The 19278-nt window shown below is 37.5% G+C and overlaps 1 protein-coding gene across 5 annotated transcripts in view; it reads left to right on the top strand.

Moving 5' to 3' along the window:
* The window catches only part of pmfbp1 (polyamine modulated factor 1 binding protein 1), a 157355-nt gene that overhangs the window by 71319 nt on the left and 66758 nt on the right, over nt 1-19278 (top strand). The window lies entirely within an intron of this gene.

The following is a 19278-nucleotide window of genomic DNA, read 5'->3' as shown; positions in this document are numbered from 1 at the left end:
CACAGCCTGATACACACACAGCACTCTTCTCTAAACAATGTACCCTTGGCTGCAGTGAACTGAAACAACACACGTGTTGTTTGAACAGAGACAGTGTGCATAGGGGAGCTGAGGAGGAAATTAACAGTGTAAATTATTAAAGCAATTTCCAGCTTTGCAAACATTGCTGGGAAAACGAAGCAAGCGACTTGTGTGTTCTGAAAGGTTCCTTGGAGACTGACTGCTTCAGTATCCCTGCAGTAGCCCCAGTAATAAGGTCACGTCACCCCTAGGTTAACCCTTATAAGACGAGAAGACACCTGCATTGTGTTTCACATACTCCAAAGAGTCAGGTTGTCATCAATCAATATAAGCAGAGGTCTGTAGCAAACAGACACTCCTGCTCTGACCATCACACTTGGAAATCTCCATTAATCTTGGTGAAGTATCAAGACAGAGACTAGTGATTTCCCAGATCATGGCCTATCATTGACGGGCTGCGTTATAGCACCTCAACAGTTAGAAATAGCTAAGTACGACCCCCCAGATGGTGAATGACTTAGTCTAGCCCCCAACACACTGATGGCATGAAGGTATTCATTTGAAAGTGGGGCATATTGTTTCCTTTTTGTTCTGTGTGTTTGGGTTTTTGGTATTCACCAGGCTTGACATTCAACAGGTTAAATCTCCTCATCACCTGTTCTCAATCATCTTTCTCACTAATGCTCCTGATTTAGTACTTACGCAGGAGTCATAATCACTTGAATATATCACAGTCGATCTTGATCAATTAGTCAAAATAGTTCTAGATGCAGTACATTTAATCAATATTATTAATTCAGGTGAATTTTCTGACTTTAGTGAGAAATGTATCTTTCAAATGTAGAATGTTCAGCATTGGGGGGAAAAAAATGTAAAAGCCCCATTTTACTGTCTGATTTTAAAACTAGATTTTTTATAAATGGAGCTAAGGGTTTATTTAGACTATTATAACTCTTTCATACAGTATTAGTCTGATAGAAATGTATTCTGAGAGAAAGCACAAGCCTGGGTCAATTTCAGCACATGAAAAGGGAGATCTGAAAACCAGAAAAAGTTATCTTTTACATAGATATGACATTCAGAACATTTATTCTGCATAACTGAAGGTTCTGAACGTTGAAGTGTGTCTGTTTGTGCTCTTCTCTGTGCTGTGATAGAGCATTATCAGTAGAATGTGCTGAATGTGAAGGTCACTGGCTTGTGCAGTATGGTCAAAGAGTCCCTCATACAGGAATTTGAACAAATGACCGTAATGGATCTGCAGTGCACATCAAAACATTTCAGAGCAGTTAAGTACTGTACATATAAGTTACGTGGTTACATTTTTGCTCTTGACTTGCTTGACTAAGCATTGTAATGTATTCACCACATTCCTTTTGCTGTGCTTCAAGTCACACAAAACAAAATGAAAAGGCTGTTCTGAATGCTTACAATATTCTCTTCATGTCAACAAGTTAATTTCATGCTTTTTTCACTGTTATCAAAGATCCAAAGCAGCTTCAGTGTTGAGTTATTACTGTGCTTTCCGTCTCATTGTGCGAGATTTTTGAAGAGTTTATATTCTGAATCTAATTTTTGTAGAAGCCATTTATTCCCCTCTGTATTTCACCTTATAATAAGGTGTAAAACACAGAAAAAATATATTATTGCTGGTCTTACCTCTCTTATTTATTTGTGTGTGAAGTTTATAGGAAGCTGAAAGTACAGTAGTACTTTAATTTGTAAGAATGCAGTAGTTATGCAGATTAAGCTTCTTTAACACATTATCTTCATTAGCAATGCATATAGGTATTTGTCTACCTCTATACCCTTGCATTTTCCTACTTATCTGTATGATTTTTGTCTTTATATTATGAAATTGTACAGTATATCGATTAGGTCAGCACATTACAAAAGTACAGTAGGTGACATGCTTTGTGTTTTCTACATTTAAAAAGAGTTACAGTTAGTGTTATTAGTTTATTATTATGAATATTCTGAATAAATTATTGTTCCATTTGGTTTAGATTTTACGTATTTGAAAGGTGCATGGTTTCATCTTCTGAAGTCTGTGTTTTTGATAATACTTGACATGGCAAGCTCTTGTCGGCAGCTTTTCTTTGTTCTGTCAGGAAATACTGCTGCCAGAATTTAAAAGCAATCAAAAGTTAAAGGGAGGTATCAAGTTCAATATTAGTCATCAGGTAAAGAATGAAGAAAATGCTTAGAAAACATGAGAACTCACTTTTCTATCAATAAATAACAAACAATGAAAACCCTCAAGTTCTTGTAGTTCAGAATATCAGTCATTTGGTGTTATTCTGTACTGCAGTCATACTAGACAGCTGGAGTCTTTAACTCTTCAGGTTGCCAAAAAGGGCCTTTTTGTGATAAAAAAGGCCGTGTTTCTTTCGTTAATATGTTTAATATGTTTTTACAATGTTTAAAACAAAGCCCGTGTCCTTTTTGTCTATCCCTGCTACTGAGAGATGCTTTTCTCCACCTGTTCCCATCCTTCACTGCATAATCTCTTTTTCATTAGCTTCCTCGAGTCAATGTTCCAGTTATCTGCTGGGATTAGAACTAGGCTTCAGCTGGCTGTGCGGGCCAGAAAGCAGGACCTCGCCGTCACGTGCTGAAACCTTTTGTTCCAGTCAGCTGTTAGTGCAGGCTGTGAAAGGGAAACCGCCTCGAAATTGCTGCTTGTTGATAGTGTTCGTTGGCCGTGTGGGCACCCTGATATGTCTGTTCCACCGCCTCGTGTTTCTGGGGTTTGCTCTAACGTGGCTACTCTTGTAATTAAAATAACTCTTATAATAAGATGAATCTGCTGAGTCGTTTTGCAGTGAGCTCTACAAATGCAGACACAGTTTATACAAAGTAGATAATTTGCCTAGTCAATTTATCAATATATTTCTAATGAGATGGGTTTCATGAAAATGCACTGGTGAGGGAGTGAGAGATAGGTCTTACATGTTTCTTTTGTCTGACTGCGGACGTGATGTTATTTTGATGAGGGAGCTGCGGCTGGTTCTCTTGTCTTGTTGAGATGCTGGTAGCTGCCTTGCATCCTGCCGCTTTCCCAATTTGACAGCTGATGGGATCTCAAATGAAATGTCGGCAAATCTGAATTGCCAGTGATAGATACAACGAAGCTCATTTCTCTCTCTCCCCCTCTTCTTTCTTGAACTCCCCCCTCTCCCCCCCACCCGCCCACACCAAAACCACCACCACATTTTTCTTTTCTTTCTTTTTTTGTAGTTAACTGAATTTCCTGCGCTTGTGCGCACACATCCCCCCCCCTGCCCCTTCTCAAATGTATTCGGCCGTCACGCATCAGACACTGCGGAAGGAGGATTAGCAGGGAATGGTAGAGTCATCATTTGTGTAACTGTAATGTGCCTTCTTCCAGGTTTTTACTGTATGATAGGTTCAAAGGTTGTGTCTGGATCTAAACCCAGGAGTTATTTTCCTCTAGATGTCATTCTTGCTGCTCACTTTCAAATTTTGTCAGGATCAGGGATTTGCTATCACCGTATGAATCAGGATTTCAATATTTGGAAGGGAAATCTCTTGAGAACTGTATTCTTAAGTCACCATGATGCATACAACTTCTGCCCTTCAACATCCTTAGATTACAACTACTGTACATCTAGATGTAATTTATCCTGGTCCAGTTCAGTTAAATAACCATCTCATTGAAAGCAACCTCTTCGAGCCCCTCCAATCTAGTTTCAAACAACTACACAGCACATAAACTGCCCTGGTTAAAGTCACTAACGACCTTCTTAAGGCTTCTGATTCTTTTTCTCTTTCTATCCTTATCCTTCTTGACCTCAGTGCTGCTTTTGACACCGTTAACCACGATATCTTGCTTTCTAGTTTTGAGACTGTGTTTGGAGTTTCTGATCACTGTCACTTTGTCTCTCTTGGCAGTTTCAGTTCTGAAATTGGACTTGTTAAGTCTGGTGTTCCTCAGTGCTTGATACTGGGCCCCTTACTTCTTAGCATTTACACGTTTGAGCCTGATCAGCTATCAAGCTAAATTATCATTTCTTCGGTGATGATCCTCAAATCTGCGTCCATACTAAACCAGACTCAGAACTTCTAAACTCAAAACCTTATTCTTTTGAAAGGCTTTTATTTAACTAGTTTTGAGTTTTCCCCTTTGCTTTTATACTGTATTGTAAACCCTCACTGAAACTTGTGTAATTCTGCTATCTCCTCTCATTGTGTATTTTTTTCATTGTAAACTTGTGCAACCTTTAGTGATTTTTCAAAATAATTTACAAATATGCAAAATCAGTCTTGACAACTACACCATTAAAAACAGAAGCACAGTAGGAGTAATCTAATGTTTTCTGAGGCCTGGATCTCCATACATGACACACATTCATATTTCTGATACAATGTCCTACAATCAAATATTATTCATATTATCTAAAAAAAAAGCAACCAGCTGCAGCAAATCAGTGTACTTCTGCAACTAGAAAAATGGTTGACAAACTTTTCTTTCTGTAGTGGCAAGTGAAACACATATAAAAGAAGTAGAAATAAAACAGTATTCCATAAAATAACTGAACACAATTAAAATATGAACCTTTCAGTTTTATTGCAGAAGAGGCAGAAATATGGCTTTCTGATCAGTACAACTTTGTAGTGCAGGAGTTGAATGGATAAATTCCAATGATTTTATCATCACCTGAGCTGATTTACTGTAGGTGTGTTTTATCATTTTTATCCATGTCTTCTTGCCCAGTTTGGGGATACAGCCTAATCTGTTCATTGCTTGGGTGTCTTCCACTTCTTTATGATTGACTTCACAATGCTCAAAGCGATATTTTAGGGTCTTTGAAATGCTTTTCTACCGTTCTCGTGATCTCCTGCCTTTATACAAGTTTATCCCTCAGCTAATTGAAAGCCCCTTCATCTTCATGGTTGAATCTTTGCTTGAAATATACTGCCTGACAGATATTACAGATATAGACTGGTGTATTTATTCTAAAATCACCTGAACCACATTTATTGCACATGGATAGAGGCCACCAATAACTTATCGACTAATTGTGTGGATTTTTAAGGTAATTTTGTGCATCTGAATAGAGTTTTGAATACTTATGTATTCATTATTTAAGTTTTCCCCTTTCATTTTGTAATTTTTCTTTTCGATCTAGATGTATGGAGGTGTGTACCATATATACTGTAACAGATGTGAATTACTACTTGAAAGTCATTACTGCTGACTTTAAAGGAACAAACTGTGAAAAGCATGCAAGGGTATGAATACCTTTGCATGGCACTATGTACTGATTAAAAATCAAGCTTTTCAAATGTGTTCTGAAAATGTAAAAATGATATGTGAAGAAGCGAAAATACTGCTATTAAATCCTATTGAATTGTATTGAAGAAAATTTTATTATATACTATAAAATACATACATTTTCATACAGTATGTAGGTGCATGCAAGTAAAATGCATTATTTGCAACATTTCAAGGAAATATCAAAGTCAAAATATCTTCACTGTTGATTTTAATGAAATACAGCCCTTAGTCTTAGTGGTGCATTCCCTAGACGATGCAGGTTTAAGGGACATTGCTCAAAATGACATTTCATAACTGCACTCTCTCATTCTTATCACAGAAGCCTGGAAACTTCTCTGGCCAGTCTCATACTGAAGTGATACGCTGCTGCAAGCACAGAACATTCTGCTTTTTTAGACATTCATTGCTAAATATCATGTCATAGCATAGCTAACGTGGATGGCATTCATATGCATTTACATGGTTCTGCATTCAGATTTGTGAAATGCTGAGAATTCATATTTATTGCCATAATTAAAATAAATAAGGTATATATTTATGTATCCTGTTGGCACTTTTTGATTTTGTTGGCAAGGTTTTTTTAATTATGGGAACCCCTTAATAACAATAAATAGCAACAGCAAGCATTAAAAATAGCTAACACGTTTATATTATTCTGCCATTTGTTTTGGTGTGCTCCTGTGAGTTTATATATGCAGGTAATGATTTCAGCCTATGAGTGTGGCTGTATGAGTGCAGTGCCTCTTTACAGTATTTCAGTCCATAAACAGGCCTTTTTCTTTGCTAAATATCTGAATCCTCCTGTATCACAAAGGAAGAGACATGCCTATGCGCACTGTAATTACAGACTCATGGTCTGTAGTAAGTCACATGGAGCCTGCTCGGAGAAATAATAGCACTTCTTCCAATTCTCCTGTGTGTTGACGCTCAGTGACAATGGCATTCATTTTGAAAAGGCGCGTTTCTCTGTCAGATGAGGGACAGCGGTACTTGGGTTTTATAATGAGCCTCTGTGGCAGACTCAGGTTTAGTATTAAAGGCACATCTCTTCTTTTAAAGGTAGTAAAGAATGTTAGGATGCGGTGCAGTGTTTATAGCATTCTCATTGCTTTCTCCTGCTGAGTCCTGTGCCTGGAAAGTTACTGCAGGTTCTCACTAATCACTCGCACAGGGTCATCAATCAACAGGACCACTGCTACCATAGTTACTATACATTCTAGACTGGAACCTCAAGAACAGAAGCTAAGACTCTTACAGTCACCATTACAATGTAAGTTTAGTGTATTCTCATAGTAATAGTAATAGTGAGTAGCAATGTACATTATTCATTGGTCATATTTGCAAGACAACCCATAAAGACATTAATTTCTGTATAGAAGCTGGTCTATAATCAAATATTCCATCATAAATTCTGTTGAGGGTGACAATGAAACTAGTTTGTATTGAGCTCTTAAACAATAGTCTCCTTTATTATTATAGTGTTGCATTGGAATGATAGATTTGAGAAGGATTATTATGTTTAAAAACATTACAAAATGCTGAATTGAAGATGACCTAAGCAGATAGAAACTGTTTCAATAACAAATTCAAAGTAAAATCATGCCTGTCACAGACGATTGGTTCTTGAATCACTGGACACTAGAAATGAGCTATAGGCAGGTTTTATACATTTTTAGATAAGGATTGTTTGAGTTTGTTCCATTAGTATTATTACGTGCCCATGTATCCTAAGCAAGTGTTAGGTACAAATTTCTGGGGTTTGCAGTCACACACAATTACCACATTGAATTAGAAAATTGTGATTTTAACCACTGAACTTCATTGCCAAAATCAATAAGTCAATAACTGGACCTATTAATGGTTTTAACTAACCGTTAAGACAACTCAACAGAGAATTTCACTAAAGCATGGCTTTATTTGCAAACCACACAAACTACTTGGTTTTAACCAGACATGCCACTGGTGTAATGTTAATAGCCTTTTTTAAGAAATTAGTTTGTTGCTGTTTGCTTTCCACTTTACACCATAAGTAGGTATTACTAACAGGCATGTACATACTGTATGGTTGTATTGATAACTATCAGCGCAATTGGACCAGTTGGTAATCAAAACCTTTTTAATTTGGAACAGTGAATTGCTTCCTCTGGGTCTTTTATGAAATGCTGATGGGTATACACTGAAATCAAGTATAAGTATCATTGGTAAAATTCAAAAGTAACAAAATATTTGTATAGTTAATCCCAGAAAAAAAAAATTACAGTATACTTTCAAATTATACTTTGCAGGTTTTTATGATATTGAAGATTTGGTTTTAAAGGCTTTGTAGGATACCTTTAAGAGCATGAGCATCCAAATGTATTGAAAGAAGATAGTTTTGTCTGTATCTGGTTAAAAAAGTACAGTAACAGTACATTCATGAACAGTGATTTGGCTGCATTTCTGGTAAGATACTTGTGCAATGAATTGCCATTTTAATGTTTATTTGAAGCTATTTTTTGCTGTGGCGTCAGCTACACTAAAATCATATGTGCTACTAAAGAAGTTTGAACTATACAGTCTATGGCACATTTTTGAACAATTAAAGATACTGTACTGGACACGTTAGTTCTTTTTAGGTAAAGCCAAATACCTAGATGGCCAAGATAGCATGCACATTCATAGAACAAGCACATTCTTCCACATAAGCTTGTGAACATGATGGCAGTTGTTTTCCTACATGCTGTTGAAACATTGCAGTTCATTCAGGCACCAAAGGCCGTTTATTGCAGTTCACCACGAGACATAAACTGAACAATTCTTCAAACTGGTTGACTGCAGCTCTAGGTTTTTAAATGGATCGAACACTCAACAATCCCAAACACCCGAGGCCGCTGTAGAAAAGCAAAACATATACAGTAACGCACATTCTGCCTGTAGTACTTGTGTGTGCGTCCTGCAAGACAGTGTAAGAGCGTGCGCAGACACAAACAAAAGATGAGGGGGAAAGAAATAAGCTGCAGCACCACATAAGACAAGTGTCAGCGTGTCCTCTTTGCTGGCCATAAAAATTAATTAAAGAAAAGGAATTTTTATTGCACTCTGCTGTTGAACACGAGCACCCGGGAGGCGTTTAATAATAGCCTTTCCTGGGGCTCCTGTCAGAAGGGAGAGGGGAGTCCTGAATAATGTGTATGAGTGTATGCTTGGTAGTGTGTGTGTGTGTATGTGTGTGTGTGTCATTGCAGGTAAAAGTACTGACGATCTAGAACCGAGTGTTATACTGGATATTGCCCTCCCTTAAAAGGTGACCAAAAGCTCTTTTAGGTTGTTTGGTTGTTTTGTGGAGTTGGAGCAGACAGAACGGTAAATTGTCATGTCATGATAATTTTTTTTTTATCATTGTAAAAACACAGAACAGGGTAAGGGTATAAAAACACTTCAAAGAATATTAGTTAATGAATATCTTTGAACATGGTAAAGATGATCATTAAGGAGGGAAAGCACCCAGACACTGCCTAAATCAGGCTGTCCCTCCAAACTACGCAGCTGTACAGAGGAGGAAACTGGTTAAGAAGGCCACTTTGAGGCCCATGATGACTTTGAAAGAGTTAAACAAGAGTTAATGCCAAGGCGTTGCGCAGTGTGCAAAGTTGTAACATACCAAAATGACTTGTGGCTACTTTGCTTAAGAAGATTCTTCTACCTATTAATTAACTATCAATACATTTTATTATTTTCTCTTTCATTTTTGCTGCCATCATTTTTGTAACCTGTCTTACCTTTCAATATATTCAGTCGAAGCATTCAGGGGTTGAATAAAATTACATTTAAAAATTGTGTGAATCTCTTTGAAATTTTAAAATATAGGAAGGTTGCAAATACTTTTGTAAAGCACTGCAAGTTGCCTCTTCAAATTTAGCATTTTTCATTTTGTGTCCCTAGTTTAGTTTTTTACTACCTGTAGTATGTGAAATTCCTTCCCCAATCTTTCATGTGTTGCCCAGACTTAAATTCTATTTAAATGTGTTTCGTTTTTGTTGGCTGTTTGACTAAAAGCAGTTTGAATATCTTCTTGCAGTGCATGAAACATATATCAGGTTTAAAGGAAAACTAGATGAAACAAACATACATGCACAGATGCACAAAACACATACTAAGAGATAATGGAGAAAATATTAGAATTAGTGCTTTTTTGTCTAATTTCATATCTAATGCTTTTGTGCACTGTGTACACATACACTGCATTTATTTAAGCTGAAAAGGTAGATTTTATATCTGGGTTTCTATGCAACTTCAGTTTTAATTACCAGCACAGCTCTACAACAAATGAAGAAGAGAAAGAGAGGGGAGACTGGGAGCAGAGCAGCAGTAAAGGATGCATTAAGCAATTAAAGTTAGGGCCCACAGAAATGAAATGAAATGATGCAGTGATTTTTCCAGTAATTGCCTTAGCTATCACTTGTGATCACAGGGGAACGAGCAGGAGAAGGGAGAACAGAAGCGATAAGCTTTACATCAGCATTTTATACTGACAGACACCTTTAATACACACATGCGCACACGTGCACATACACACAGGCTTGTACTGTACAAGCCTTCACACACACACACAACCCCCACTCATGCGGCGATATAATTATGCATGCTACGTATGCATAAATATTTTATGAAGAACACATCAGTTAACACACTGCAGTATTTGTGAGCTTGAATGGTGGGATTATGTAAAAACTGCTTGCAAGTTCATCTATGATTTATCTCATGGTGTAGTGATTCTGCAGTGTGTTTTGCAGTTAAAAGCATTTGTCTCGCCTGTCTATTTGAGATAAGATACCAAATTTCTCCTACGGTGCACGAGCTCATGCCTCATGCAATGCCAGTTTTTAAAGGAGCAAGAAAAATGTTTGTTGTTTTTTTTTTCTCCCCAACACAGATGTTCAGTGCAAAATGAATGCTTTGCATTAACCCACCTTCGATTGCATATACAGTCCCTTGCAATATTCAGATCCTTCAAAATGATGCATACACTTAAAAAAAAATTCAACCTCTTAATGCTCAATTTGAAGACATCGAAGTGTAAGGTACTGTAACTTACAATGCAGTCAGTAGATTCTCACTAAAGAGAAATCTCAAATATGTAGAACTCATTATTTGTGGAAGCAACTTTTGCAGCAGTTATACTGTAGCTGCATGCTCCTGGGGCAACTCTACCATCTTTGCACACTAGTTTGGTGCAATTTGTTCTCCATTTTTCTTGGGAGGTTTGCTCAAGCTCTCTCAGGTTGCTTGGGGATTTCTTATGGACAGGACTTTTCAAGCCTTTCCCAGATTTTCAGTAGGAATTGCAAAAGTGGGGTCTTTGACCTGGTCACTCAAGGACATTCACTTTCTTATTCTTAATCCACTCCACTGTATACAGTACATTGCATTGTGTTTGGCTCATTGTCCCACTGAAAAGTGATTTTTTTAAAATCTTCAGGAGACTGAAAGAGGTTTTCCTGCAGTGTTGGTCTGCATCATCCATTTTTCCATCAGTGTCAACAGTGTTTCCAATCCCTGCAGAGGACAAGCATCTAGTTGACACCACTGTCTTCACTGCATGGATGGTGATAACTGGGAGATTTTTCCTTGTGACGTCTGCTCCAAGCTTAACACTTGGCATTTAGAGCAAAAGATTAATATTTGGTGTTGCCTTTTGCCACATTTTTGCGGCATTTTGGATCAAGATAAAGTCTAATAGAAATGTAATTTCCATTCATAAATATGTAAGAATAGACTTGTTGTCCAGGTGTAAATTATGCAGGCGTAGTGTATGTACTATAGGTGCAGTAATATTCAGCTGTTTGGGGCAGGGTCTTTCTTTCCTGCAAACACCAGGGCTGTGATGGGGCTTGGAGTTTATGTAACAGGCAGTGACCTGGAAAGTGCGCTCACCAGACACCTCATTTAATTTAATACATTGCCGCAGCAGTGGAAAGCGGTAGAAAGAGGGAGATAATCAAGCGCTCTGTTCCTTATAAATGTGTGCTGAGATGACATGGAAGAAATTGGATTTGAAAACAGCAAAGTGGAGCAGAATACAATTGATTCCACTCAAGTGATCGCCCCCTGATAAAGAAGAGTTTTTTTTTTTAAAGAAGAAAAAAAGCTGATGAGTTTTTCAGAAATTTAATAGCTAATGTTAAAAAGAGTTTCTTTGAGTCTTATTTTTTTCTCTTCTCCCTTTCCATCTAATGTTACTGTATACCAGTTTTCTTCTATGTAAAACAACATGTGCCTAGTAAATGTCATTGTGTTTTTGTGCCTTACATCATTATGGTTTTCTACACAAAAGTGTCTAGGATGCCATGTACAGTATTAATAGTTTTGCTAATGATCCTCTCATTTCCCTAAACTAAAGCCCAGGGATCTCTCTGTTTACTTTTAATACAAATTTGGAGGCTTGTGTGTTTAATCACCTGCACTGTTATGTAGAAGAACAGTGTACAAAACAGAATCCCGGAGCTTCATCACTGTCCTGTTATGCAACACATACAACTGGACTATACTGAGTCTTGCAGTTGCCTCTGGGAGGGGTACCTCTGTGAGTGTTGTTCTAATTTTTTTAAACTCCACAAGGTAAACAGTTGGTGTCATGAACACATGGAAGGCGGTGAGGGAAAAAACAGTCCCTCGCAGGAATACAGAGAACAGATTGCCAGCTGGCTTCTGGGAGGTGATCAACTGTCCCAACTGCCCTCGGGGAAGTGATCTCAAGTCCTCCTAACTCCCTTGTACTTGTACTGTGTGTCAAACCTGCTCTTGTCTGGTACTGACGGTGTTGTTCCCAGTTACTTTTGGGCCACCAGACTGGAGGAACACTGAGGACCATAAGGATGACACACTTGTTTCATTGCTTTTTAAACCCTTAAGAAGTAATTATAAATGATAAACCACAAAGCAAGTTTTTGCTCACTTTTGTAATTGCTTTACACTTTTGTAAGTGCTGAGATACATGTTTGATCATCTCTTCAACTGTGCCTAATCAATTATTTCACTAATGAAGTATTTTAATGTTTATGCAGTGGTCAAAATCACTTGTTTGTATTACAGGTAATCAAAATTAACATTGAGTCATTATATATAGTTCTAAAATAAATTGTATATAAATCTTTGGTTAGATAGGAAAACTGGTTATGTGAATTACAAGGTGATTATTGATGTGTTGTTGATGTTCTATCATAGATACAGACATTGTTTATCTGTCATTGTTTAGAATATTTCTATCTATAGATACACATTGTTCTATCAAATGTAACTCAAGAACCATCCATGTTCAGGTCAAAAATGTTTAACTGAAGATTTATATAATTATAATTCAATTTGTGATATGTATTCTTAAAACGTGGACTGGAATATATTGGACACATTAACAGTATGAAAAAATTGTTTAATTTAACAAATGGACACTGCAACACAATGAGTTATTGGTCTGCTTAAAATATGAAATTTATTGCAATTAAAAGTATGTATTCCTAAAGGATGGATATATATATATTTACATTTTGTAATTTCTTTATCGAGTTCATCACTCAGTTTCAATTTTTGTTGCCCAAATACTGGTATGAACTTTCAGATTAAATAAAGACATCAATTGTACTACCACTCAGGAGATATTGTACATCACTTACAATACCCCTGGGTTGATGAAACTAAAAGACAATTGAAAATTGGAAAACAGAACATAACAGTCCCATTTGCAGAGAAGTCCCTGATCCACAAGTAGTAAGACATTGTAATGAATCAAGTCTTTTTATTTCCATAATAAAATGTATTAGTAGTAAACAAAAAATGCCCTCCCAACCTCCCCCCATAAGGTAGCATGTACAGAGGATTGTTTTTCCATTAGTTTTCATATTGTGCATAACGTGTATATAAATTGTGATTCATGTTTTTAACATCTTTGGGCCACTTGGAAATGATTGTAGTTGATTAGATCCATCTGCATTTATTTAATTAGCTCTTTGTTCTGCCTCTCTTATCACTTTAATTGCTTTTTACTAAGGATTTGCTGCCGTACCATTGAGATTTTTATCTTCGTGGTCCCTGTTCTGTCTGTCAGACTTGAGTGGGTTTTAAGTAAAAGTCAGTACAAAGAAACGAGCACTTTAAGAATGTGTGTTTCCGTTTTGTTTTCTGAGCTTATCCCTGGTTTGTTTGATTTGGACTTTTTGGGGCTCAATGCCAATTCGCCTGGGAGATGGTGGTTTGATAGCATCAAAGAGATCTGCTGCAAAGACTTGTACATTTAATGTACATGAGGGGGCAAAAGTTGCTGAGAAGAGATTCGTATTGGATATTTATAGAGCAACGAAACCTTATTTATTAAACACAAATATTAAATTTTAGTCCATATCTGTTTTATCTTAACTCATCATTTCATTGGCTGTCCCTCACAGTCCAGAATAATTGTCTTCCATGAACCAGGAGCTCACTGATAAAGCAAATATGGCATAAGCACACTCTCTGGCAGGTGGAACAAGTGTTGTTAGGATACGTTGAATTGTGTGTGGTTCCATCTAGTCATTTCTAGTGCTCTTTGATGCTGTCTTATTGTTTCCTCATTCTGACAGCTTTGGTTCTTTTGGGCTCCTTCCCAGATATTCTTTCTCCATCTGCTTTGGTAAAGAGTTTTAACTCTCCAGGAATTTATATTGATTTTGCAGTTTTTCATATATTCTTTTGCTGTATCTTTAAAACTCAACTTCTTCTCAGCTCTGGTTCAGCTGTGTTGGCTACGTTGAGTGAACCTTTGGGAGCCTGGAGTCAGACAGCTGGACAACATGACCTTTTCTGCCCAGTGGAGGTGATGGCTTCAGAGCTTGTGGTGTTGTCTGGGGCAGAACATTGATGTTAGTGCCTCTTTCTTCCCACTTGACATGTACAAATATCCTGCAAACAACGGAGGGATATGACTTCAGCCCTTTTAACTGTCTCCTGCATGTTGTCCATGTTTCAGCCCTGTACAATGAAGCAGGAGTGGTGATTGCTCACTAAAGCATCGGTTTGGTTTCAGTTTTGGTCTCGGGATCCTCAATTACCAGCTTTCTTGAGGTACCAAATGGCATTCTGCATTCGCACTCAAGAATCCAGTTCAGTGACACTTGGGCAGGCACATTTGCAGCCTGCTGATGGTGAATTTTGGTCTGCTGCACATGAAGTCCAAGTTGTATCTTGTGTGCCTCAGTAAATATAGTAAGTTGAATGTTGTCTAGTTCCCTTGTAAAGGGACTTACAGCACCATTGTCAGTGTATTAGAGCTGGGTTGTTGGAAAGTAAAAAATACATTTGGTAAGTCAGCTGAAATGCAGAAGGATCTGGTTCACCAGTGGAGCTTGACACTTCAAAAGATGGAAAACAGACATTAGGTGAGGATATGCCTTGTTTGACTCCTGTCCTGAATTATGTTGAGGTATTAGGTATTATTTGAGTTGTTCATTGATAAACCTGTTTTTCTAATTTCATTATGACATACAGTATATGGTTTTTGCTTATGCTACGTTGAAAGGTTTAAAACTGTTTATACCTGTATTAGTGATTTTAAATTGATTACAGTATTCTTTTTCATTCTAATTATACAATAAACTGTATCCATAGGGACCTATACAGTATAGAAATATAAATGCATTCATACCGCATAGGTGTTTAAGAAACAATTGAAAACATATTTTTTATTTGCTTGATCGATTTAAAAAATAGATATTTTTAATGAAACAAAATGACCAATGTCCTGTTTTCAAATCAGTCAGATTTGCCTAGACTTAAATTTAAAAGTGAAAAGATCAGTATCCAAAAGAACAAACACTAGTCCATGCATTTGATGCAGCTATTAGTATTCTTTTTATGGGTCAGCACCTCGATAAATTTAAGCAAGGCACTGCACATATGTTTTGAATATGAAGTGTTTAAGTAGTTGAAGTGCGTAAGTGAACAGACCCAGTGATGTTCGAGAAAACTGTGCGCTCTCTTTTCGGTCATTTATTTTTACTCCTCATGCTGAAGAACTATAGTGCTTGATTTTTGTATTCTGTACTACCAAGACTCTTGAAGGAAAAGTGTTAACACACGCTCCCTTGTCCTCTGTCTGCACTGTTCTATGTCCACAGTCAGTGTCTGTACATAAGCCTTTCACACGTGTAAGCATGCTACTGAAACATGTCTGAACAGGACACAGGGGGTCCTGCCTGTGTCTAATTGTAAGAGGGCACTGCATTGTAACTGGGACTTATCCCAAACTGCATAATCCCCCTTTGTGTGAGTTATTAATTAGTGTTAACATTAGGGTCTTGCTGATTCAGGGACTTATTTTGCATACATAGCCTCCTGCGAAACAACATGCTGCTGCTCACCAAAATAAATCCTTCAATCACATCAAAGAGAAGTCTGGCTAAGCATGTTTTGGAATTGTTTTAATCTATTAAGCATTTTATCTTCAGGCATACAGCCCCACAGTGGGTAAACAATATTAATCGAGATGCGTGTCTCACATGCCAGCTGGTATGGAGAAATCTGCTTTTCGTTAAAAAAAAGGTCCTAACAACTGCATGAAAATAATTTACTTTTACCCTCACCTGTACATGTCTCGGGGATGAAAGATTACGTGTCCAATTTTTGGTTTTAATAGAGGCGATTGTTTTGTTATTTTAGTCTTCTAAATATAAAAGCTTTCTTTGCAGATTATCAAATGTTTCCAACTAGGGTAATGGGAACAGGGGCAATGTGTCAGAACGTGTATTCTTGCAAATAAAATCAAGAATCATTATCACATGAATAATTTCAATGATGGATGTTGTAAAATGTATTGATAAAGTGGATAAGTAAGAAGAAACCCTTTATATAATCGCATCACAAAAAAGCTGCTCAGAAATGCCATTTAATTGGTTTCAGTATATACAGTAGGATGAGCGTTGTATTTAAGAAACTACATGATAGTAAAGGAATTAAAATAATTTTCATTCATCATATGGTATCATCAGTTAAATATTTGTTGAATATGTTGCTTGGTCAGTGGAACAGACTGTGCTTCAGAGGCAGCACTAGCACAAATTTCCAGCATGTTTAAAAAACACTACATGAGCAGAATGGACGCATGTCAGAAGTAGCGTAGATTCAACATTACAATCGGACAAAGACTAGGAAGCTAGTCTTTGTGGAGGGACTTAGGAATAGGATCCAGGACACAGGTATTAGGTCTCATTTTAGCTATTAAGTTATTCAGTTATTTAGACAGCATCAAGTGTAGTAAACATACAGAAGCTTGATGTTTTACACACATGGACGGAAAGTAATATGAGATATATTGATTTTCTGCTTCACGACTGGGGTTTTTTAAAGAGTCTGCAGGCTGCAAAACCTAAAATGGTTTTAACTGTTAAACAACAAGAGTCTTATTTTCATTCCATGGATTTTTAAGAAACGTACAAGGCAATATAGGTGAGCAAAATGCCTTTTTGATGTTTGTTTTTTTTTTCAATTCCCATGCAAGGCCATAGTCTTAGTTAAGGACCATAGTTCATTTCATGGTTTTGCAACACTTCAGCACTGAATAGTTACTTATGTATGTGTCACTACTCAGAGACACACACTTAATGTCTGTGTTTGGCTGAGGAGCCAATAGTGTGAAACTACTATCTGTGTGATCAAGTCAGACTCCTCCTGAAAGCTGTGGAGAGTAACACTTAATCAGTCCTATTCAGTGCTGTTTGATGCAGTCTCACTTTCCTTAAGTTCTGTATTTCCTAAAGAAGAAATCTAGATTTGGGTGATTTTTATTTTTCAATTTTCACTAAACCCCATTCAATTTTTGCATTAGATTAAATTTAAAAATGGGAAATTCCAACTCCAGCTGTGGAATGAATCCCTGTTTACTCTTACTGTATGTTTCAGTCTTTGCATCTCATCATTCAAGATGGATAGCCGATCTCATGGACTGTTTGGTAGACTGTTCCCTTTAAATCTGATGCATCTTTGCTGCACTAAAATAATTTATCCCAAGAAAAAAAAAACTGAGGCATTGTAATGGAGTAGCTGTCTGACTGAGCTCTTCTTGTCGGTACAAGTGTCTGAAGGGCAGTTTGGCAGCTGTTGAAGGCAGAAAATAGATGTGGGCAGTTTCATGTGGGTTAAATGAAAACATTTATACAACATTCAGCTGCAGCTGATTCCCACGCAGGGGAAGCGGTTACCCAGTTAGACGACTTTCTTTTAATTTCAAGAGTCAGCACCTGAGTGAGCATCAGAGAGTTTGGTGCTCTGCTCAACTCAAGGCTTCCTAACAAAATGGGTATACTGTACCTTAATGGTCAGACCAGTCGCTTGATTAGACTGGTTGTTTGAGTAGCCAGAGTCCATAATGAAATGAGTACTCAATTTTCAGTGATCACATATCATCTTAACCAGTTTGACCATTCTCTTGATCACGAGTTATTTATGCAATGGAGAAGATCGCATACACTCTTCTAACAAGGTCTTAATGGTTTATAGAGTGATTAGTATTCTCCTGGAGGTTAGAGAATCCCGGGGTTTTGTACTAATAGTTGGGCATTAGACATGTGAGGGGAGCGTACGGCTCTCTCTGCCACAGTTGCGTTTAGCCACCACCAGTGAGGAACTCACTCCGAGGAGCTGGTTGGCTTTGTTGGGAAGGAGGTGAAAGCTCTTGAGTGGAGCTACAGTAGAGTGTACAGTCACTGGTTCGTCCTGAAGGCCCACTGACAAAAGTGAACCTGGGCTGGATAGGTCAAGACGTGAGAGGAAGGAAGGAAGAACCAAACCCGCCTGCTGCCAGTGCTGCGCTCACCCCTGCTGACCAGTGGGGACCCTGTTACAGGCATGTAGAACTGTAGACCTAGTCTTCTCAATCAGACTGAGCGACCACATGTTCTCTTTTTAACCTGTATAACACCACCAAGCAGTGCGTGCATGGAGCATCATGTGAAGTGGCAGTTTTGCTCAATGTGCCACCAGGGACCCTAGTCTGGGGATAAAAGTAATCAAATTTGACTAAACCCATCTGGACTTAGAAACCAGATGCAGGCAGCCTGAAACCCTAAAAGCCTCTCTGTGAGGTCATTTCTCTTCCACAGGAAATAATTTCTAGGGGGTAACAGCACCTGCTCTGGGCCTCTTTAGATAGTGTCACCCTCCTGCCAGAGACCACATGTTTGAATAGTTTGTTTTATTGAACATCTTTGTTTAATTGTGAGGAATTAAGAAACTCTGTATCTGAAGATCTTACAGTATATTCTTTAACTAAATATAAGGACACTTACAAAAAAAAGGAATAGCACCTTTTTATTTTTATATAGAATACCTGTTTGTAGACTGAATACAATAGGCTTTTAAAATTTTTATTACCACTTACACTAATTACACTATTGTAGATACAATAACAGGTTAGCTTCATTATATTAGAGCAAACTCTTCTTGATTAGTGAAATTAGGTGCTATTTTGCTTGTTTTTTCTTTCCACCTACAATTTAGTTCTGTCAATTGAGATGTATATTTTTCCTCTGGCTGGTAGCCCACAAGAACTTACCATGCATTTCACGTTGATTTTGGAGTGTGTTGCTATGGTGGTTGCTAAGGATTTAGTACAGAGTGACGTGAAAAGTCCAAATATTAAAGATGTCTTTCTGAAGCACTGTGGCACTGTGTGAAGTAGTTACTGTAGGATTCATGATTTTGAATGAATAGAAGCGTAGTGTACAAATCCAGAAGAGGTTCATCAATTTTAATAATAGCAGCCTGAGGAGGATTGGGAGTTCAGCTAATTCTTCAGTTGTTGATTAGGTTGAAAACATTTGAATTTTGAAATTCTGCAGAAATTGAGTAGCTGGTCCTACATTGCACACATTTCTTATCCATGTCCAGTTGCAGTAAGAAGAATTGTAGCTGCATGGCATTCGTCTCTGTCTTCATTTCTCCCTGATTACTGC

This window comes from Lepisosteus platostomus, chromosome 20, assembly GCF_059453375.1.
Source record: "Lepisosteus platostomus isolate fLepPlt1 chromosome 20, fLepPlt1.hap1, whole genome shotgun sequence".
Lineage (NCBI taxonomy): Eukaryota > Metazoa > Chordata > Actinopteri > Semionotiformes > Lepisosteidae > Lepisosteus > Lepisosteus platostomus.
Note: the sequence above shows the minus strand (reverse complement) of the source record. Positions and strands in the feature narration are given on the sequence as shown.